Source organism: Notamacropus eugenii, chromosome 5 (genome assembly GCF_028372415.1).
Source record: "Notamacropus eugenii isolate mMacEug1 chromosome 5, mMacEug1.pri_v2, whole genome shotgun sequence".
NCBI lineage: Eukaryota > Metazoa > Chordata > Mammalia > Diprotodontia > Macropodidae > Notamacropus > Notamacropus eugenii.
In genome coordinates, this window is record NC_092876.1 from 202955520 (window position 1) to 202978748 (window position 23229).

Consider the following 23229-nt stretch of genomic DNA (forward strand, 5'->3'; position numbering starts at 1 on the left):
AGCAGACTTGTACCCTAAGGTCTTACGTGCAGAATGTAATAATTACTGAGCAGAATGGATTCATCTCCTTTAGTTATCTTTATGTGGGAAATGTGTCTATACTCCAAAGGTAGAATTTCCCATTGAGATCAGTGAAATGAAATTCTGGCTAATTATTTACTAGGGAAAGATCACTGTTATGATACCCAATGGATATTTCCTTGAGGAAAGAGAGTGTCAAGTATTGTTGACTACTGAAATATCTTATTGGAAAAACAATTGACCTGGAAAATAGATCTAGGAGAGACAATTAAAAAATTATGGGACTACTTGAAAGCTACGATCCAAAAAAAGAGCCTAGACATCATCTTTCATGAAATTATCAAGGAAAACTGCCCTGATATTCTAGAACCAGAGGGCAAAATAAATATTAAAGAATCTACCGATCACCTCCTGAAAGAGATCTAAAAAGAGAAACTCCTAGGAGTATCATAGCCAAATTCCAGAGTTTCTAGGTCAAGGAGAAAATATTGCAAGCAGCTAGAAAGAAACAATTCAAGTATTGTGAAAATACAATCAGGATAACAAAAGATATAGCAGCTTCTATGTTAAGGGATCAAAGGGCTTGGAATATAATATTCCAGAAGTCAAAGAAACTGGGATTAAAACCAAGAATCACCTACCCAGCAAAACTGAGTATAATACTTCAGAGGAAAAAATGGTCATTCAATGAAATAGAGGATTTTCAAGCATTCTTGATGAAAAGACCAGAGCTGAAAAGAAAATTTGACTTTCAAACACAAGAATCAAGAGAAGTATGAAAAGGTAAACAGGAAAGAGTAATCATAAGGGACTTACTAAAGTTGAACTATTTACATTCCTACATAGAAAGATAATATTTGTAACTCTTGAAACTTTTCTCAGTATCTGGGTAGTTGGAGGGATTATGCACACACACGCACACACACACACACACACACACACACACAGAAAAAGAGAGAGAGACAGAGCATAGAGTGAGTTGAATAGGAAAGGATCATATCTAAAAAAATAAAATTAAGGGGTAAAAGAGGAGTATATTGGGAGGTGAAAGGGAGAAATGGAATGGGGCAAATTATCTCTCATAGAAGAGGCAAAAAAAACTTTTCCAATGGAAGGGAGAAGGGGGTAAGTGAGAGGGAAAAAGTCAAGTTTACTCTTATATTTGGCTCAAAGAAGGAATAACGTGCACACTCAATTTGGTATGAAAATCTATCTTACACTACAGGAAAGTAGGGGAGGAGATAAGCATGGTGGGGGGGATGATGGAAGGGAGGGCAAATGGGAGGAGGGAGCAATTAGAAGTAAACACTCTTGGGGAGGGACAAGGTCAAAAGAGAGAATAGAAGAAATGAGAGGCAGGATAGGATGAAGGGAACTATAGTTAGTCTTACACAACATGACCATTATGGAATCATTTGCAAAACTACACATACATAGCCTATATTGAATTGCTTGCCTTCTCAGTGCAGATGGGTGGGTAGGGAGGAAGGAAGAGAAGTTGGAACTCAAAGTTTTAGGGACAAATGTTGAGAATTGTTTTTGTGTACAACTGGGAAATAAGAAATACAGGTAATCGGGTATAGAAATTTATCTTACCCTACAGGACAAGAGACAAGATGGGGATAAGGGAAGGCAGGGGTGTTAGAAGGGAGAGCACATTGGTGGAAGGGGCAATCAGAATGCACGGCATTTTGGGGGGGCAGGAGAGAGATGGGGAGAAAATTTGGAATTCAAAATTTTGTAGAAATGAATGTTGGAAACTTAAAATAAATAAATAATTTTTTTAAAATAAAAGAATGTAATGAGAAAAAAAAATTGATGACTACTTCCCACATTTTATTTTAGAGTACAGAATATCAGAGCCACATTTTAAAGGAGTATAATTTCGGAATAAATAGCAACTTTGCAAATCATTATTGCCCTAATCAAGAATATAATTGTTAGAATGTCCAGGCATGAATGCTGCAATGTCACGCCAGATATGGCTCCAGATGTTGCTACAGAGCCAATGTTCACATCTTTAGCCTGGAGTCTCAAGAAGTGCATTGATGAAGGAGCAATAGTAATAAATTTATATCTGCATAAAATAAATGTAAAAATATAAGGTAAAAATACAGTAAAATTATATAATATCTTATAGTCAATTTTATCTACATTCTCTCATGTCATCCTTATAACATTCCTGGGACAGAAGCAGGCTAAGGGCTTCTAAACACTGTTTCAAAGAAAGGAAAAGTGATGCTTAGAATGGCTTCAGTACCCAGCTAGTACATGTCAGTATCAGGGATAGAGCACAGGCACTTTTGACTCCACATGCAGGGCCCTCTCCCTTAGTAGTCCCTTCCAACCTTGAAGTATCACACATGAAAGTGGAAAGGTATTCTAAGAAAAGACTTTTAACACAGCATTTTTGGAATTTTCAAAGAGCACAGTCCAAAAAGGAAACCACATTATAGGGACGGCTAAGATCTGCTGATGGGGAAATGGGGGTCACATACATTATAGGGTATTGAATATAGATCCAAATCCATGAAAATATGATAGTACCTCACCAACCTAGAGATCATTTAACTAGCATCTTCAACTATGTAGAATAGCTGAGAAAGAAAAATATTTCTGTGTAGCCAGATCTGAAGTCCTTGAGTTATTCACCAAAGCTCTTGTACTACTCTCTCAAGAGATCCCCTCAGGCGATTATTCAGAACCTAATTACTCATATTTCTAACAATGGTACTTATCTTGATCTTCAAACCCACAGTAAATTAGAAATGGTTGGGGGAGGGAGAAACGTTACTTTAGACAGACGTGCTGACAGCGGCCACATGAGACAGCTGATATTCTAACCATAGAGATACTTCTAAAAAAGTTCTGAAAAGGAAACACAAGCACAGTAACTTGGGGCCATTTAATAAAGGGATGAAATAGCCTAAATAGCTCAGTTAGCCCTAAAAGTATCACAGTTTATAATAATGATTAATTTGCATAGTGTTGACTCTGGAAGACCAAGGGCTCTTAGGTGAATGGAAGTTATCCCAAGATGGCCTATTCTGGACTTGGTTGTATAGATATCTATATAATAAAGAAGGCAAGGAGAAGCTGGAGCTTCTCAGGATTTCCAAACCAGAGAACTGGCTCAGGACTCCCTTGGGGGAGTTTGGCATCTTTATGGAAGACAATATTTTGAGGGGTGCTATAATAGGAAGATGATGAAAGCTATGGACCAAAATGAATTCTTTCAAGCCCTGATTCATCCAAGCTAAAGGGTCAACAGTGGTATCTTGAGATGTGCAGTTTGCCAGGACCTTCATTTAATTTGCCTGCTCCCATGGGTCAAACACTTTTTCCAGAAGATATGTCTCTAGTATGTCTATGGTGTAAGTCTATGGTATAAAATAACGCGATGTGATGGCAACAGTAATGGACACAGGGACCTTAAAAATCACCTACTTAAGACTTAGGTTGGACTCAATATTGGTTGTGCTTCTTCAGTCACCTTAATTACTCAGGGCTTCAGTTTTCTCACCTTTAAAACAGAAATGGTGGTGAACTAGATCAGGGTTTCTTAACCTGAAGGTCTGTGAATGTGTTATTTTAAAATATTTTAATGACTATTTCAATACAATGGGTTTCCTCAGTAATCTTGTGTATTTCATTTTATGCGTTATTCTGAGGGGTTCATAGGCTTCACTAGATTGCCCACAGGATCCATGACACAGGCAAATTGGTTAAGAAACTCTGAATCAGATGGACCCTCCAAGCTCTAACATTCTAACATTCTAAGATGCTGGTCACCGCCTCGGTAGGCCTATAGGATCACATAGAGCACATCAAAGTCTTATACCTTTACATTCTAAAAAAAATTAACCCACTCTAGTCACCTTATCACAGCCAAGCTCTGAGGTGTATATTTCCATCTTTGGTTGGGAATATACATGGCGTTAGGAATCATAGATTCAGATTTCGGTAGCTTTCTTACCCTATTCCTCAAGCCATGCAATTGAAGGAGTAATACTGAGCTTAAAGAAGTTTTATCTGAATATTTTAGTTGTAACTATCTGCATAGACAAAAGCTCAATGGTCCCTTAGAATAACCTCTAAAAGGGCGGCGGTGGAACTCTCTTATTCCCAGCCAGTGGGAGAAGGATCTCAGGCCCCCAATTAAATTAAAAATAACAATAGTTGGTCATAGTAGTAGAGTGCTTTTAACTTTACATAGTAATTTCATATCTCTCATCTCATTTTTATCCTCACAACTCTCTGAGGGAGATAGAGCAAGCATTATCTATTCCTTGCTTATGTTTTTCCCTCCTCACATGAGAAATAGGTACAGAGATTTTAATTTAAGAATTTTAGAAATCATCTAATTCAAACGCTTCAATTTTGTAGATGATACAATAACCTCATGGAATCTAAATGACCACCAAGGACATGCAATTATCCGCTGAGCTGAAATTGGAACCCAGGTCTTGATTCCCAAGTCAGCATTCTGTCCACTACACTACAATGATCTAAGTGCCAGGGGTGGGGAACCTGAGGCTTCAAGGTCACATATGGCCTTCTAGGTAGGTCCTTGGGTGCAGCCTTCTGACTGAGTCCAAGTTTTACAGAACAAATCCTTTCATTAAGGAGATTTATTCTGTGAAGTTTGGATTCAGTCAAAGGGCTGCATTTGAGGACAGAGAGGGCCACATGTATCCTTGAGGCCCCAGGTTCCTCACCCCTAAGCTGATTCAGAAAGGAAGCCAACAGAAGAACTGAAACTCTAGCTTTATTATCCCCAATCTATTCAGCTTCTCAACTTACCTTTTAGTCTTGGTGATTCTTCCTTTACCTGTAGAAACAAGGAACTGTCGAACCAGAGATAAAATAAGCCCATCCTTGCTGGAATACAGGATGCTGGCCAAATCTTGTTTTACTCAGTAGGACCATAATTTAGGTGGAAACAATCACAATCTCTGTGTCTCTGCCTCTTTATGTCTCTGTCTCTCTTTTGCGGGGAGGATATTATTTGTCAGGAACCAACTGAGGCTCTGTTTTCAACTATAGGGTGCCATTCTCAGATTGCTTCGGCTAACTCAGACTTGGTTCATTCCAGCTGCACCATTTCTGATAAAGCCAGCGCTTTGTGTAGGCTACAACCTGGGAGGCCCAGCCTACAACCAAAATGAAATATTTTAATCTTAATTACTTAAGGGCTTGAATCCCTACCTGTTGTAATTCCACATGGTGTTCTTGATAACAATCTCCATTAAATTCCTGAGATGCTGATGTTATGTTTCAACAATACTTCTGAAAGTTGAGAGGTTCTTAAAGGAACTTGAGGAGGGGAGCTGCAGAAGGAGAGTGCTTGGGGAAATAGGGAAAAGCATATACACAAATACATATATATATATATAATATACAATAACATATGTATGTGTACATACATATGCACCTACATACTTGTACATATATAACACATGTTGTATATGAATATGTGCTCACACACATACACACACACACAAATTCAAGTCAAAGTAGACTTTGCCCAGGCTGCCCCCAAAAGGATGGATCTAGCCAAATATATCTGGAAGGGATGAGTTTGTTTGTTTTTTTCTTCTTCTTCTTTTTTTTTTTTTTTTAAAGGAAACGTTGTGGCTTGGGGCTTTTACTAGCTGGATTGTAAATATAACTTTCATTTCAAAAGTGTTGAGGCTTTGTTAGAGATAGTAACAACCTCTATGGTTCTTGTCCCAATTCTTGCTGATTAAAGAGACATTCTAACTTTTCAAGATGCCTCCTACTATATATCACTAACTCAGTTGAGTTAGAAGATTTCAATCCTCCCTCAACCTCAGCCTGGCTTCTTCACTTTATCTCCTTGACCTCAGGCGTTGATCATACTAGTATGCTCTTAGTGATCTACAGTGACTTTCTGATCTGACTCTGTTGATAAGCCCTGCCTGCTCATTGGATGGTTTTATCAAAGGCTGAATAAGTGGTGAGCTAGAGAACACCAGAGTAGTTAGAGTGATGCTGTATTGAACCCTCCAACCAATTGCATGCTCCCTTCTGATTGGAGCTCAGGTTTTCAGAGGATCTGGAACCAGGCAGTTAGTCAATCAATAAACATTTATAAGGTGCCTGTCATGTATCAGGCACTTTACAAATATATTCTCATTATCCTCATAACAACACTAGAATATCAGTGCTATTATTATCCTTTTTTTCACAGGTGAGGAAACTAAAGCAAGCAGAGGTTAACTGACTTCCCCAGGGTTATGCAACCAATCATTGTCTAAGGCCAAATTTAGACTCAAGTCTTCTTCACTCCAGCTTCAGCGCTCTATCTAGTGAGCCACCTTGTTGCCTAGTGGGGGAGACAACAGACAAATAATGTACAAACTAGTTATATACAGGATAAATTGGAGATAATCTACAGAGAAAAGGTACTAGAATTAAAGAGGACTGGGGAAGCCTTGTTGTAGAAGGTGGGATTTTATTTGAGACTTGAAGAAGGCCAGGAAAATCAAGAGGCAGAGATGAAGAAGGCATGGTGGTTGGATAATCAGGGTCAAGAGATCACAGGATAGCAAAACATATTTAACTTAGCAGAGCAAGGCCCCAAATCCAAATAGCAGGGCAGGGGTAGAACCAAGAGACATGGAATTTATTGACTTAAAAGACTGGAATCCAAAATTACAAAATAGGGAAAGCATTAGAATTTGCTTTTTGTAGAAAGCCCTGACCAGGATAATTCCCAGAGGAATAAGCCTGGGGGAAAGGAGGGAGAGCAGGGAAGCCAGGTTAAGCAAGAAGAGTTATCCCTTCCACATTGCAACTTTCCCCATTGCAGTTTCAACATATCATGGGTTGGCATAAGAATCAAATGGGAATTGGGAGGAGTTTTGTGGAAGCAAAGAGCATGCAGATGACATAGAAATAGTTTAGAAACTCAGAAATTGATAAGAGATATGTATAAAGTTGTATAATATCAATATATTTTATCTTTTAATACCATAATAATTCAGACTTCTTCTCTGGTACGAAGGGAGAGCCAAACATTTTATGCAGATTTTCCAGACAGTGGGGGTGCTTCGCCCCTAACCCCCGTGATGTGGAAGGAATAACTGTAGTCAGGTTAGGAGATTGATGGAGAAAATGGATGGGTAATGTTGGCAGAAGTGGGAGGGAGATGGATTGATGACTAAGGGGTGTGATCTTCCAGGGAGAAGAAAAATTATACATTGTGTTAACTATAAGTAAACATAGGATGTGAAAGCTAAAAGGAAGCTTAGAGATCTTCAAGTCTAGCTTCCTTGTTTTGCAAATGTAATATGTAGTGAAAAGAGTACTAGATCTGGTGTCAGAGGACCCACATTTGAATTTTGGTTCTATTACTTTCCCTTACAAACTGTGTGATCATCAAGATATTTTACTTCTCTGGTCCTCAGTATTCTCATCTCTAAAATGAGGGTGCTGGCCTATGATCTCTAACATCTCTTCTAGGTCCAAGAGTCTATGGATCTTGAACTTGCCCAAGGGTACAAGGTAAGTCAATGATATTATCAATGCTCAAACTCAGTTATGGACCTCTAGAAACACGGGAATGGATAGAGGGACAAAACGTCAGGAAGATGACCTGAGATAGGTCTTAGACCTTGTTGTCAAAGGATCAAGAACAGGAACTGTCTCATCTTTTCTCAGGGTTCAGCCAAGTTTGTGGGGAGGAGCTACTTCTTCTATCTCCATGCATGGAGATCACGAGGAAGGGAGAATCTCTAAACTAGCTCTGATGGGCAAATCATGGAATAATTCACAACTCAACCAGTAAATATTCCCCGAGATCCACAACTTCCTAGTGACTGAAAGTGATAATGGCTTCTTTTTATTTTAATCATAGTATGTTGTAAAATAGAAACGATCACAGAATACTGGCCCAATGGCCAGCACCAAACCTATTCCTTGGAGCAGCTAGATGGTGTAGTGGATGGATCTGGAGTCAGGAAGACCTGAGTTCAAATCCAGCCTCCGATACTGATTAGTTATGTGATCTTGGGCAGTTCACTTAAACTTACTGGCCTTGGTTTCCTCATGATAAGATGAGCAGGAAAAAGAAATGGCAAACTACTCCAGTATCTTTGCCAAGAAAACCCCAAATGGGGTCACAAAGAATTGCACATAACTAAACAATAACAAAACCTTTCCCTTATGTTTCCATATATCTTATGTATCGTAAGTATAAAAGACAAGGTGCTATTATTCTGTGTCCTGCAGTGCTTGTATTCCTTTAGAGCAAGGGTTCTTAACTTTTTTTGTTTCATGGATGTAGAGTGCAGCTTATGGACCCCTTGTCAGAAGCATATTTTTACAGATATACAATAAAATGTATAGAATTACACAGAAAACCACTTATGCTGAAATACAGTTATCAAAATATTTTTTAAAATGAGTTCATAGACCTCAGGTTAAGAACTCCTGCTTCAGAAAAAGTTCAGAAATCCTCATAGATGAATGCCCACCCTAGGAGATAGGATGCTACTAATCACCCCTTGGGCTTAGATACATTGCTGGTTTGTGTCCACCTTAAGGTTTCTCTGCACTGACCAACCAGCCAGGTAGGGATGAAACAGGACACCCTGGCACCCCTAAATGGAAGCCTCCACAGTCATTTCCCAGGTCTTAGGGAAACTTTTCAATGTCATCCCCCAGGTAACTGGAGTTATTCCTCTGGAGTCTGTGCCTTTGGGCTTACTTCTGTACTTGGGATGACCCTCTGATGCTGTAACCCACCCCCATCCTCCACCCCTCCATGTGTCTTATGTACCATAGTCCACCCACATTGTGCCACTGAAAGGGCCAAGGCTGCTTTGTGCAGTATTCTCAGGGTGCCAAATAAATACAGGAAAGTAATCACAAATGTACTCATATTACACATTTTATCCTGGCACAGATAAAATCATTGAGCAGCCTTCTTTCTCACAGTCATTTCCAATTCCATTTCCTTTCATCCTTGATTCTTCCCCCAACTCTGGCAAAGCTTCCTGGCTGCTTTTCTGAGCTCCAACTTGCAGGCTGACTGGTATAGTGGAAAAAACAGCACATGGAGAGTTAGAAGTCAGAGGCTTAAATCCTTGTTCTACTACTTTTTATCTGTGTGATCTTGGAGAAGTCACTTGACCCCTCTGGGCCTCAGTTTCCTCACCAGTAAAATGAAGGAATTTAAATGTTGTTTTTCAATCATTTTCAGTCATGTCTGATTCTCCAGGAACCTATTTGGTGTTTCTTGGCAAAGACACTGCAATGTTTTGTCATTTCCTTTTTAAGCTCAGTTTATAGAGGAGGAAACTGAGGCAAACAGGGGTAAGTGATTTGTCCAGGGTCACACAGTTAGTAAATGTCTGAGTCCTAGGGATTTGAATAAATGATCTTTAAAGCTCCCTCTAGGTATGAATCTGTAACCTGTGTATCCTGTCCATGAGCTGTTACTAAAATAGTTGTTTTCTTTCCTGACTCTACAGCCCAGGCTGTACAAATACTCAAGAGAAGCCCCTCTGCTCTTACAGAAGTATGGACTGTACTTAGCCCACTTCAAGCTTTTCTGAACAGAGGTTCTATAAAAGTCTTAGAATTTTCAGGTGAATTTGATGAATTTAATAGTGATATAACACCTCATGTCTCCATTCCCTTCTTGCTCAAAGCCAGCACATGGTGAGCGTCATCACATTAATATCAACTGTCATCAAAGGTTCAAACAATCCAAAATTTCTTTTGGTCTTCTCTTCAAAAAATTAGCATCGTGATTTTGAGGGAGAATGTTCTTTTTTTGCTAATTAGGGGAGGAGACATGTCCAGTTATCTGAAGCTGACAGGATGAAAGCTATCACAGTCAAATCAATTCAACAAATATTTATAAAGTACCTACTACATACAAAGTGTTGAGTTGAGCACATTAAAATATTTAATGAATTTATGAGTACAGGTCTATTTCATATCCTTACTCAATAAAATGCTCTGACTCTGGAGGAGAGAGTGAGGCTGATGATTTTGCACAGCCCTGTTGCATGTAAATCCAATTCACTTGCAAGTCAAGACCCCACCCTTTGGATGCCATCGGTCTTCTTCAAGAATGAAAGATAAACAAGAACAACAAGTTCTTTGAAAGCAAAGACTCTGTTTTTTGGCTTTTTTGTATCCTTAACACTTAGCACAGTGTCTCACATATAGTAAGTACTCAATAAATGCATATTGATTGACTGATTGACAGTATGGGTATTGCCACCCATGCTGCAGGTCACAGTCCATTCATGGTTGCCCAACCTGCTCTTGATCTCCTTAAGTCTGGCAAAAAAGGTATACCTAATGTTCTTGGGGACTGCCCTGAATTCTCCTTGGGCTGTCATTCTGTCCATCCATTTCTCTTGTCATTTGGTCATATGTTTTTGATAGGTGGTAGGCAAAAACAGAAAAAAAAGATAAGAAAAAATAGAAAAAAATAGGAAAAAGGGCAAAAATAGAACAATCCTTGTCCTCAAGGATTTTATTTATTTTTATTGTATTTATATGTGGAGTTTTTTTTTAAACTGTTCTATTGGTGTGAGCACTTATGTTCTACTTTACTTTTTAAATCTTTCCCTCTTAATAGAGTGAGAAATATTTCATAGGGATATATAATTTGTATTATTCCAATTGTGAAACCAAAATGAACATTCTGATATCACATAAAGCTAAGAGAAAGATAATTCCAGCAATATCCTATAGTCTCATTAAATTCTTTATGGAGCCAGAACTGGTCACCTTTAGATAAAAGGAAAATTGGAGGTGTCCACTTTGATTAGCCTAGATTTAGCACTGAAATATAAGCTTCCAGCTTTAATTAAAAACAATTACAATCCCATAGTCCATTCTCTAAACCTTTCTCTATATTGTGTCTTCCCCCTTTGAAGATAACCTTGGACTTCTCTTCTTAGACTTCCCCTATAGGGTCTAAAACAATGCTTTACACATGGTCAAGACTCAAGAACTATGTGATGATTAATTAAAAATATTAATGATATTGTTCTGTTGACATATCTTGCAGTAATACTGATCTACTCAGACTGTCTCAGGATCCATAGGCTGCATTTGCAATGTGCTTGTATCTTGGGGTTAGGTGTATCATGTGTAAAGAAAAGATGACAACTTGGTCACTCAGTGATTAAACTCATTGCCTTGTCTCCATTAACCCCAAAGCTCTAACCTCTGCCTTTTCAGTCGGCTAGTACTTAAATGGAATAATGGATTTAGTTCCAAAAAAAGCATTCTCCCCCTCCCTCCCTTATTTAATTCTCTTCTAATATCACAAGAGCCACAGTTTCTCAGCATGGCAATCTTTGATTCATTGAATTCATCTGAAAAATCTAATAACCTAAACTGAAAAATGGAAAGGACACTGGGATATATTTAATAATCTTTCCTTTTGCTGAAAAGCATGAATGAAACTTTCTAATCACAAGTTGGTCAGGATCTGAATTTATTTCTTAAATTAGGTGGGAAAAAAAGATAAACTCTGATATCTGGCAGTCATATGATATCCTCATTCCAGTGGTGTGCCTTGGGATTCTGGAATTAGTGTGTCTTGACCATATTCAATCAATCAGTCAACAAGTATTCATTTAATCACTCCCTACATACAGTTAATGAATTAGATGCAGGAGAGAACATAAAAGAAGCATAAGTCTTGGGTTTTGCCCTACACAATTCAATTTGACAAATATTTATTAAACTCCTACAATGCAAGACACTGTATTTGGCACTGAGAATACAAAGATAAAAACAAAACCAAAAATATTCTGTACCCTCAAGAAGCTTTTATTTTACTAGGGGTGGAAAGAGATGATATATACAAAGGAAAATAAATACAAAGTAGTTTGAGAAGGGAAAGCATACTAATATGTGGTACAGTGGAGAAAGCACTTAACCCAAAGTCAGGAAGATCTGAATTCGAATCCAGCCTCAGGCACTTAACTAGCTGTGTAACCCTGGACAAGCCACTTACTTCCTGTCTACCTGCTTCTTCATTTGTAAATAAGGATTATAACTGTACCTACTTCCTAGGGTTGTTGTGAGGATCAAATGAGAGAATATTTCTAAAGCACTCTGCAAATCTTAAAGTGCTATATAAATACTATTATTATCATGATTACCACCTATTGCTGGGGGCAAGGTTATGTCAGGACAAAGAAGTCTACATAGAGGAGTAGATGCCTGAGCTGAAATTTGAAAGGAGATAAGAATTCTGAGACATAATCCAGGAGAGGTTGACTTCTTCTCTTCTCCCTATTTCACCAGCCCTTGGCATTACCTCCCGTTATTTGCTCCTTTATTAGAGTTTCTGATGAAGAGGTAGCCCTTTTCCTGCAAAGGCCAATCCCTCTATAGGCTCCCTTGATCCCATTCCCTTATGGTTTTTATAGCAGATTGTCTCCATGAGAATCCCCTACCTTCTTCAATCTTTGCTTATTAACTGGTTCCTTTGGTGCTGTCTGAAAATACAACCACCTCTCTCCCACCCACAAAAAATCCCTCACTTGATCTGACCATCTCCATGAGTAATCATCCTTTTTTCCTCCTCCTTTTCTTCGCCAAAGTCTTGAAGAAGCAATTGGTTCCTCCGCTGTCTCTCCTTAACAGTTTTCTCTCACCATTCAACTGAAATGGCTTTCTCTAAAGCCACCCATGATTTCCCAATGATCAATCTTAATCCTAGTCTCAAATCTAATGTTGGCTTCTCATTCTTGACCTCTTTGTAGCAGTTGACACTGATGACCCCCTTCTCCTTCAGTATGTGCATTTTTATGACACTGTTCTTTCCTAGTTCTCATTCTACCTATATGACTGCTTCTTCTCAGCCTCCTTAGTTAAATCTTCATCTTAGCTTCAGTTGCTTTCTTTGTAAAATAAGGATAGTAATAGTACTTACCTCATAAGATCACTGTAAGAATCAAACTAGATAACATACATACACCACTTTATAAATCTGATATAAAATAAACACTGTAAACCATGTAAATGCTAATTATTATTATTGTTAGTTATTAATATGGGAGAGGGCAGCTAGGTGGCAAGGTAGATTGAGTCAAAATGACCCATCTTACTGAGTTCAAATCTGGCCTCAGACACGTACTATATGTGTGACCTTGGGCAAGTCACTTAACCTTGTTTGCCTCAGTTCCTCATCTGTAAAATGAGCTGGAGAAGGATACAGCAAACCATTCTAGTTTCTTTGCCAAGAAGACCCTGAAATGGGGTCACAAATGGGGACACAATCGAAATGATTGAGCAACAAAAATTATTATGGGAATCCAAAATGAGCATAGAAAATGAAGATAAAGATAATGAGACGATAACCCTAACTGAAATGGAAGAAATGTATTTAGGAGTAGTACAAAATATGGTTACAAAGGCAAAGTGGAGCCAGATTATGCAAGCCTTGAAACACATACAGAGGAATTTGGAATTGACCCAGTAAAAAATAGGGAGCTATTACAAGTACCTGAGCAGAGGAGTGTCGGTATAATAACAGTGTTTCAGGAAGTTTTGAGGCAGTGTTGTAAAGGAGGAATTCAAGTGAGGAGGCAATGGAAGTTCAAAGACAAACTAGAAGGATGCCACAGTCATTCTAGGTAAGAAAGGATGAGGTCTTCCCTGCTTTGGGTGTTAATTGTAGGAATGGAGAAGAGGTAATTCTGAGGGTTGTTTAAAAAGAAGAAATGATTTAACTGGTGACAGACTAGGTATAGAGGATGAAGGAGAAAGAAAAATCAAAGATATCGCCAAATTTTCTATCCTGGGATGCTAGAAGAATGGTGATTGTATAGAGGTCCTTACCTTTTTATCCTATCTTCCCAATGCCAGCTACAACAGACTCTTTAAGCCATTATGCTAGAGTGGAAAGCACATTTGATTGGTAGTCAGGAAGCCAAAAAGTCTAGATCCACCTTTGCCAAATGTGTGTAAAACAAAACCTCTCTTGGCCTGTTTTCTTATGTGCAAGAGAAAAGCTCAGGACTAGAAAAATCTTTAAGGTTCCTCCTAATGCTATGATTCCGTGATCTAGTCACTGAACAGAACAAGGATATGTTTGAACAACATTCCTGACATACCCAGAACTTTAACCTGATGGAGCTTGCGTATGTTACAACAACTTGTAAATTTATTTCACGGACCATTATTACTAAATCCATGAGAGTACATATGAGAGAAAGAAAGGAAAATGGTAATATATTAGAGCCTGAGAATTTCAGAGACTTAGGACTGGGAGGGACCTCATTTGATAGATGAGGAAATTGGGACTAGAAAGGTAGTATACTTGTCTAAGGATGTGCAAGTTAAAAATCACAACATCCGAATTCAAACCTGGCTCCTATGAATCCAAATGTACAATTTTCCAAGTATCCCATGCTATTTAAAAGGGTTCCAAATAAATTTAACTCTTTTCAAGGTAAATTGGAGCACCATTGTTCCATAGTCTCTGGAAAGAAAGAATATTATGTCTTGACTCGTCTGAACCTGATACCTTGATATTGTAAAATTCAAATCCTAGCAAACCGAACTGGCAAAGGCAAGGAAAGCCTTGAAGGCAATTAGCAATGGGGTTGCCAATGCCTGGGGATAAATAAGTCCTCCAGACAAGTTTTTCCTACAAGGCAGGTAGCAATGGATATGCACAACTTGCAATTAAATCACTCCTTTTTCAGCCTTGTTCTTAAGTTCTCTAGAGATAACACAGAGGAATTTTACTGTCTGACAAAATCCAGAGCACTAGCTTTGGACATTTCAGACCTGAAAGAGAAAAGCATGATGGTGCCAAGAAGACATTCAGCTGTTGATTGTACATTCCACAGGGTTTCCCACCAAGTACAATCTAACACAGAAAGCTCTTTTTATGTTATATATGGCCCTCCTTATAGGTTAGTATGACAGATAATGCAGGGTTACACTAATTGACTAAAAGACGTGTTCAATTTGTTTCTACAGTTGTTTTTAATTTCATTGGCTTAGTAACAGATGAGAGGATACCGACCCCACCTGTTGCCCATCAACAAAGTCTGTTGTTTGTCCTTTTTTCCTCCCTTCATGAAAAATTAAGTAAATACTTTCCCTTTTTAATCCAGTAGAAAATTTGAATTCAAATTTTACATTGAGCAGAATGTTTGGTTCAACAGCCTTGGCCACAGGTCAGCGTTCTGAAGATTTCCCTTTTATTTGCAGAAGAGCAGATTGGGTTGTTAGAGGGACATAAAGTCAGGCTATGAGATCTTCAACAAAAGAAGTGACGTTAGATAACTGCCCCAATTTCCTGCATTTAATGTCACAAAACATGCAAATGTCTGCAAAACTGATAGTAAGGGGAAAATAAGGAAAAAAGAACATTTTCTGAAATCTGTTTGAGACAAGAATCAGAGTTCATTCTGTTACATAGGTTGTGAAAGAATTTTCTCCCTTTACAGCCTTTCTCTTGACCAATAACTAATTGAAAGAGAAAAAAGCAATTATGTGCCTTCTGTCATTCTCCTCCCCCATAGACTTTTCTGTTCTTTTCACTCAGCAATGTTGTTGGAAAGACAATTACATTACAGGGTCATTTCAGAGAGGAAATCACTTCACAGGATCAGTTTTCTCCTGCAAGAATTTTGTTTCCTTATTTTATTTTCCTTCTCCCCTCTCCTTTCAATATAAATTTGCACCAAGGCTTAACTAGCTAGAAGCCTAACTAATGCTGGTTAACCTACTAGAAGACAATGGCTTTTGGACTTTAAAGTTGCTTGAGAAAAGGTTGATCTGAAATGAGAATAAGGCAACCAAGATCAAAATGAAGAAATTCCCAGACTTTGACCTTTTATTAGTGTCTCATGAAACTCCTAGTTTTTGTTTATTAGAGTCCCAAGTGGGAAGTCATTTGGAAGTGTAATGGTGGGCGTTGAATGAGTAAATCTTTCAAATCGCTCCAACTCATTTAAAATTCTATTGACTCAACCAAGCTTTAGACTAAATACAAAATGTTCTTGGTCAACTTAAATGTCTTTGAAAACCATGGGATAAACTGGAGTGATGTTGCCCATTTCTATTGGTTGGGAGATTGTAGTCATGTCTTTTGGGGTTTATCCAAAACAGAGAATTAGGTTGAAATTAAGAATTTGAACAGCTCAGTGCTGGAAGCCTCTGATTAAGCCCATGACAAAAAATCATTTGGGGAGAAGAGAGGGCTTCCAGCTTGGCTTGCCCTTCCCTCCTTTCAGCAGGTCAGAGGATTTGGACTTTTTCATCAGTATCTCAGCAGTGTCCTCTTGACAATAGAACTAGTGGCCATATCTGCATCAGGAAGGAGAGACTGGCCATAATGAAAAGAAGCAGAATGAGTAATTTACAAGGAGCCCAGAAGAAAGGCCTTCCCATACCTAAAAGAAACATTTTGCGGACTCCAGCAAAAGGATTTTGAAGAGCTGTGAATTATCTCTGCCACATATGCCATCTAAGCTTGAGCCCACCTGATGCATATGCCCAGGTGAAAGACTGGCCACAGACTTTTGAGGGAATCCTTTATACTACCATTATTATACTCATATCTATTATATCTAACAACTAGATGATGCAGAGGATAGAGTGTTGGACCTACTGCAAGGAAGACTCCTCTTCCTGGCCCCAGACACTTACTAGCTGTGTGACCCTGGGGAGTCACTTAACCCTGTTTGCCTCAGTTTCTTCATCTGTAAAATGGATTAGAGAAGAAAATGGCAAACTAGTATATTTGCCAAGAAAACCTCAAAAGGGGTCATGAAGTTGGACATGACTGAAAAATGACTAATTTACAATATTTATATTTATTTCATATTTATATATTTACATAAATAAATATAATTTAATCAAATGATGTATTATATTTACATGCATATAATACAATATATCTATACATTATTATAGTCATATATTTCTATGTCTCTAGTAAATACCCCCTTCTAAGAGCTAATTAAGTCTGGCTGGCTAATTGATATAAACTTATAATCACTGGGAGGAGGAAGCATACCAGTGGGGTCTTATTCCAGATCATTTAAAAATACGTTTCTATACTCTTAGATGGTACAAGCAACCACATGTTGGGGAACCTGTCCCACCAACAGCAACGAGGGGCTGGAAAATAACTTCAGAGCATGTACTGTATCAGGTTCATGGAACAGCTCTAGTATGGGTCATTCTTGTAGAAGCATCACTGACAGGCCCTGCAGCTTGACCAAATGGTGTTGGGCTATGTTCCCACTATTGCCATTCTAGCAAGGAAGGGCAGTAGTAATAGCTGCTAAGTCTTGACTATTCTGTGAAGCAGACAGGACAAATTCCTGTGATACTTGGACACTTTGCAAGATTTCCAGGAACAGCAAGTAATTCCTGCTCCCCTTCCCTTAGGGTACAGAAAGATCAGACTACTCCACAGGTCACTGGTGAAATGGCCAGTTGTCCTTCGGAATCATATGACCTCTGCAGCTGCACTGATATTGCTATCGAGCATGAATTCCCATTTAGGGTCACCAAATTCCTCTCTCTGGGGCCAGTTCTTGAAATGTACTTGTATATAACCAACATTTGTGAAGTACAGGAGCCAAAACATTTCCAAATGGGACTTTCACGAAAACAAAGCCAAGAGCACAAAGACACCACTGTTCTTGAAGATGTACAACCACTGTGCAGCTGGCATCACAGCATGGCACGTGCCAACCATGAGGGTTGCCTGACATCCTTCTTCCTTTATTGTCATATATTCATCTTCACCGTGCCCTCCTGCAGGCTCTGCATCTGTTCACTTCATTTGCAACATACCTGAAAGCTTTAGTAACAAATGACAGTGTCTGTTCCCAGATTTCTCTTTCGTCCCCAATCCATTATGCAAATACTAGCTTGACCATGTCACTCCTCATGAAGTTCTCGTGGCTCTGCACTGCCTTGAAGATCAAATACAAACTTCTCTGGCATTTTAAGCCTTTCAAAACTTGTCTCCAACCTTCTCCTCCCTCCCTCCCTAGGCTTATTACATATAACTCCCTTCTATACTCTCTACATTCCAGCCAAACAGGTCTCCTTCTTGCTCCTTACATACAGTGGTATGCTGGTAAATGTTTAACAACTGACTCTGAAAAAAAAATAGGATACATGACACTTTTAAGTTTATTCTGACATAAACATTTTCTCTGTCACTTTTAAAAATCAAGACCACAGTTGTCAAACATGCTATCCCTAGACTGTATGTAGCCCCAAATGTTCCGAAGTGCAACAAAACAAATGAAAATGATTGGCGAATACTTAACAAAATAAATAAAAATAAAGAAAAAACCCTATAAATAATGTTAAAATAGGGATATCTCAGAGATATTGTGGGTTTGGTTCTAGAACATCACAATTAAGTCACAACATTTTTTCCTTTTCCGGTGCATATAAAAATCATATTTATTCTAGAATGTTGTCTAAGTGTGTAACAGTATTATGTTTAAGAAAAATATATATACTTATTCAAAAATATTTCACTGCTAAAAATGCTAATTATCATCTGAGTCTTCACTAAGTCGTCTTTTTTTTTTTTTGCTGGTGGAAGGTCTTGCATCAATATGGACTACTGCGGCTGACTACTGATCAGGAGTGGTGACTGCCAAAGGTTGGGGTGGCTGTCATAGTTTAAAAAAATTTCACAACAGTGAAATTTGTTGCATTAATTGTCTCTTCTTTTCACTTAAATACTCATATGCCATTATAGCGTTATTAATTGACCTAATTCTAATTCTGTTGGGTCTGTGGGACTAGGGATGCTCAAGAAGAGGGAGAGAGATATGGAACAGTGGTTGGTGAGAAGACACATAACATTTATCAACTAAGTTCACTGTCTCATATAGACATGGTTCATGGAGGCCCAAAACAATTACATCAAAGTTCACTAATTACAGATAACCACAACAGATATAATAATAATGAAAAAAGTTTGAAATATTGTGAGAATTACCAAAGTGTGACATGGAGACATGGTATGAGCACAGTCTATTGGAAAAATACTGCCAATAGACTTGTTTGACACAGGGTTGCCACAAACCTTCAATTAAAAAAAACAACATAACATTTAGAAAGTACAATAAAGAGGAATAAAATGAGGTCTGCCTATTTGTGGTTTGCTACATCAATATGTGGCTACAGGGATCTTTGTGAATGGTTTAGTGGTCTCATTTCTATTTTAGTTTGACACCCTAGTCTAGCCAATCAACAAAATAATAAATCAAGCCCCAATATGTAATGTTTGCCAATATCCAATGCATGTACTGAAAATTTAAAAAAAATTAAATTAAATTAAATTAAATTAATTTAATTTAAAAATTAACTCTAGGGAGTAGGTTAGAACTGGCTCCAGCACACCCTATGTTACCCACGATCTCTTTTCTCAGTGCCTTTCCACAGGTTGTCCTCTATATTTGAATGCATGATCTCCTCCCTTCTGCCTCTTAGAATCTCTAGTTTCCTCAAGTGCCCCCTCCTATATGAGGTCTATCCCAATCCATCCTATTGCTAATACCCTCCCCTGTCCCTGGAAATTATATCATATTTATTTTGTATACACTTGCTTATGGCATACGATTTCCCTTTCCACAATCAGAAGAAAGTCAGAGCAGATGAGCTATGTGCAAAGGACTTTGCACACTTTAAAAACCTATAGATATGTGAACTGCCATGATGATGATGAGGAGGATGTGAGTTCCTTCCTCGCCTCTGAGATTTAGTGAGTGTATAATAAAGACTAGTTGAATATTTGATAGTGATTATAAAGAAACAAGACCTTATCTGTTGTAGAAACAGAACATGCATTTCAAACTCTATATTCTCCATTGTTTCAAACTGTGTGTTAAAGACTTCCTAATATACTCTCCTCTCTTCCTGCCCCTCTGGTTCATATACTGTACACATGGAAACTGCTATTTTTCCCCTTTGGGATTCATATATTTGGTTTACACTTAACTGACTTGTTCTTGTTTTCATGTAAGATACTTTGTAAGACATTCCATGTGCCCAGTTTTCCTGACCTAAATTGAGAGCCCTTAGAGACAGGAACAGTTTCACCTATTGTTTTGTATTGCCCTCTATGATGGAGGTTGAGACTGTTCCTTGTATCTGTACTGAAAATTCAGTAGCTGAAATGCTTCTTTGTTTCCATGTGAGCCTCCAAGCTACAAAAGAAAGAACTCTTTAAAAAAAAAGTTAGGAACTGCTCTAAGGAAAATCATTTTTTTCTGCTTGAAACTGAAATGTCCCCTTCAAGTCAATGGCCAGCAGTTTAATTAAATTCAGCAACATTTTAAACTAAGAAACCACTTGGTTGGTTGGTTGTTGTCCTTCATCTTCAAAGAGGACCAAAATGACATCACCAGGATAAAGTGAAATTTCAGTGTGTCCGACTGTGGCTGATCAGACCAATACAAGCTCTGAATGCTCTACCACAGATTGGGCACAGATAGTCTGTGTGAATATTTGGGATGGATACCCCAAATTTGGGCATCCTACATTAACTTTGTGCTATCTCAATTCTGCTTTGCTCAAAGAGCACAGCACCCTTTTTGATGTGGGCGCACCATGCTGAGTGGTCCTGTGCCAGCATGTGTCTCCCATGTTGCACAAGGCAAATCCAGATTTCTTGAGAGAGACCTTGAGAGTGTCCTTGTATCACTTCCTCTGGCTACCATGTGATCGCCTACCCCATGAGAGTTCTCCATAAAATAGTCTTTTTGGCAAGTGTACATTTGGCATTCAAACAACATGACCAGCCCATAGGAGTTGCGCTCTCTGAAGTATAGTTTGAATACTTGGCAGTTCAGCTCTAGCAAGGATTTCAGTGTCTGGTACCTTATCCTGCCAGGTGATCCTCAGAATCTTCCTAAGACAATTCAAATGGAAGTGATTCAGTTTCCTGGCATGGCACTGATAGATTGCCACAAGCATATAACAATGACATCAATACATTGGCTATGTAGAGCTTCAGTTTGGTAGTCAGTCTAATACCTCTTCTCTCCCAAACTTTTCTTTGGAGCCTCCCAAACGCTGAGCTAGCTCTGGCAATGTGTTTATCAACCTCATTGTCAATGTGTACATTCCTGGAAAGTACACCATGGAGGTAGGTGAACTTATCCACAGCATTCAAAACTTCTCCATTTGTTGTAACTGATGGTTCCATGTATGGATGGTGTGGTGGTAGCTGATGGAGCACCTGTGTTTTCTTGGTGTTGATTATTGGGCCAAAATTAGCACAGGCACCAGAGAATTGACTCATACTTTGCTGCATCTCAGCTTCAGAGGCTGCACTGAGTGCACAATCATCTGCAAACAGAAAATCATACACCAACACTTCTTCCAATTTGGTCTTGGCTTCTAACTTTTGTACATTGAAGAACTTACCATCAGTATGATAGTTGACCTTGATGCTGTGTTCATCCTCATGGAAAGCATTTGACAACATGGCTGAAAACATCATGCTAAAAAGCATGGGAGCAAGCACACAGCCCTGTTTCATTCCATTAGTGACAGGGAAGGCATGAGATCATTGTCCACTACCCAGAACCCAGGCAAACATGTCATCATGAAATTGACATGCAATATTGATGAACTTCTCTGGACAACCAAATTTTGACATAATTTTCCATAAGCCCTCATGACTAACAGTGTCAAAAGCCTTGATCAGATCTACAAACATTGTGTATAGACCTCTGTTCTGCTTCTGGCATTTCTCCTTTAGTTGTCAGGCAGCAAACACCTTATGGACTGTTCCTCAGCCCTTTCTGAAGCCACACTGGCTCTCAGGTATATGACCATCTTCCAGGTGAAGGCTCAGCCTATCAAGGAGGACTCTAGCAAGAATTTTGCCAGCAATGATTAAAAGAGATCCCCATGTGATTGTCGCAGGATAATCTATTTCCTTTATCTTTATAGAGATGGACAATGGATGCATCCTTGAACTCCTCTTGCCATATATCCTAGGTGCAGGTGATACGAAGTCAAAAAAAATTTAGCCATCTCTGTCCTCAAGGAACTGATCTTCAGATCTTCATCTGAAGGGACATGGCAGGTATAGGTATAAGTTGTGTGTGTGTTTGTCCTTCATTGCTGAAAAAGACCATGCCATCAGAGAAATAATGACATGACTTGCACTTGACTTTGTTTTGAGTGAGGGAGGGTTGTGCAGGTCACCAGCCTCACTTCTCCTCCAGAGCCATCTGAATCCAGGGACCAGATATTCATCAGGATGACTGGAGATGAGCTAGGATGAGGCAATTGGGGTTAAGTGACTTGCCCAAGGTTACACAGCTAGTGAGTGTCAAGTGTCTGAGGTGAGATTTGAACTCATGTCCTCCTGACTCCTGCACTGATACTCTCTGCACTGCACCACCTAGCTGCTCCTATAGGTATAAATAAACACAAGGTATAGTTTGAAGACTATTAACAAGGGAGGGGGATCTGGGAAAGCTTTTTGTACAATGTGACAACTGAATGGAGTTGTAGCAAGATAAGAGGTAGAGATGAGGAGAGGGGCAATACATTCAAACTAAAGGGAAGGCTTATGCAAATGCATAGGGGTAGACGGGAGATGGAATGTTGAATTTGGGGAATAGGTACTAGGCCTGTTTAACTGGACTATACAATATGTGAAGTGAAGTAATGTTAGGTAAATCTGAAAAGGTAGTTTGAGCCCAACTGGAAGATCTTAAATACAGGTTGAAGGGTTTGTATTTTACCTGAAAGGTAGTAGGGAGCTACTAAAGATGAAAGAGCACAGAGAAGAATCACCTTCTAGTTCTACATGATGTGAGCTATTGATCCCAGGAGGAAAAGGAATGAAGAGACCTTCAACAAATAGGTGAATAATTCAATCAGCACAGGAAATCAGAGACAAAAATATAGTAGTCACATTGTTTATCGACTGATCAGCATTCAGCTTGAATACATTTGTGGAATCAGTGTAAGTTGGCTGTCTCAGAATGTTTGTTTATGAAATTTAATGAGTATGATAAGCATCTCATTTGGTTGTGTTGCTAGTGTCTTTGGACCCTGCATTCTTTCAACGATATAACTTTCCAGTAGCAAAATTATTTTTTTTTCAAGGAAAGATAATGGTTATTCTCACTGCCAGGATTATTGGATGGTGCAGATTCTGTTTCCAAAATTTTTATTTCT

At 38.7% G+C, this 23229-nt stretch overlaps 1 protein-coding gene across 8 annotated transcripts in view; it reads right to left on the minus strand.

The window, feature by feature from the left end:
• STARD13 (StAR related lipid transfer domain containing 13) overlaps positions 1-23229 on the minus strand; it is a 750665-nt gene that overhangs the window by 697186 nt on the left and 30250 nt on the right. The window contains exon 1 of one of the 8 annotated variants that reach the window (XM_072616418.1): positions 4825-8786. The exons of the other annotated variants lie outside the window; for them this stretch is intronic. The gene's annotated coding sequence lies outside the window, so the exon portion shown is untranslated. Of the gene's footprint in view, positions 1-4824; positions 8787-23229 lie in introns of those variants that run through there. 8 annotated transcript variants of the gene reach the window in all.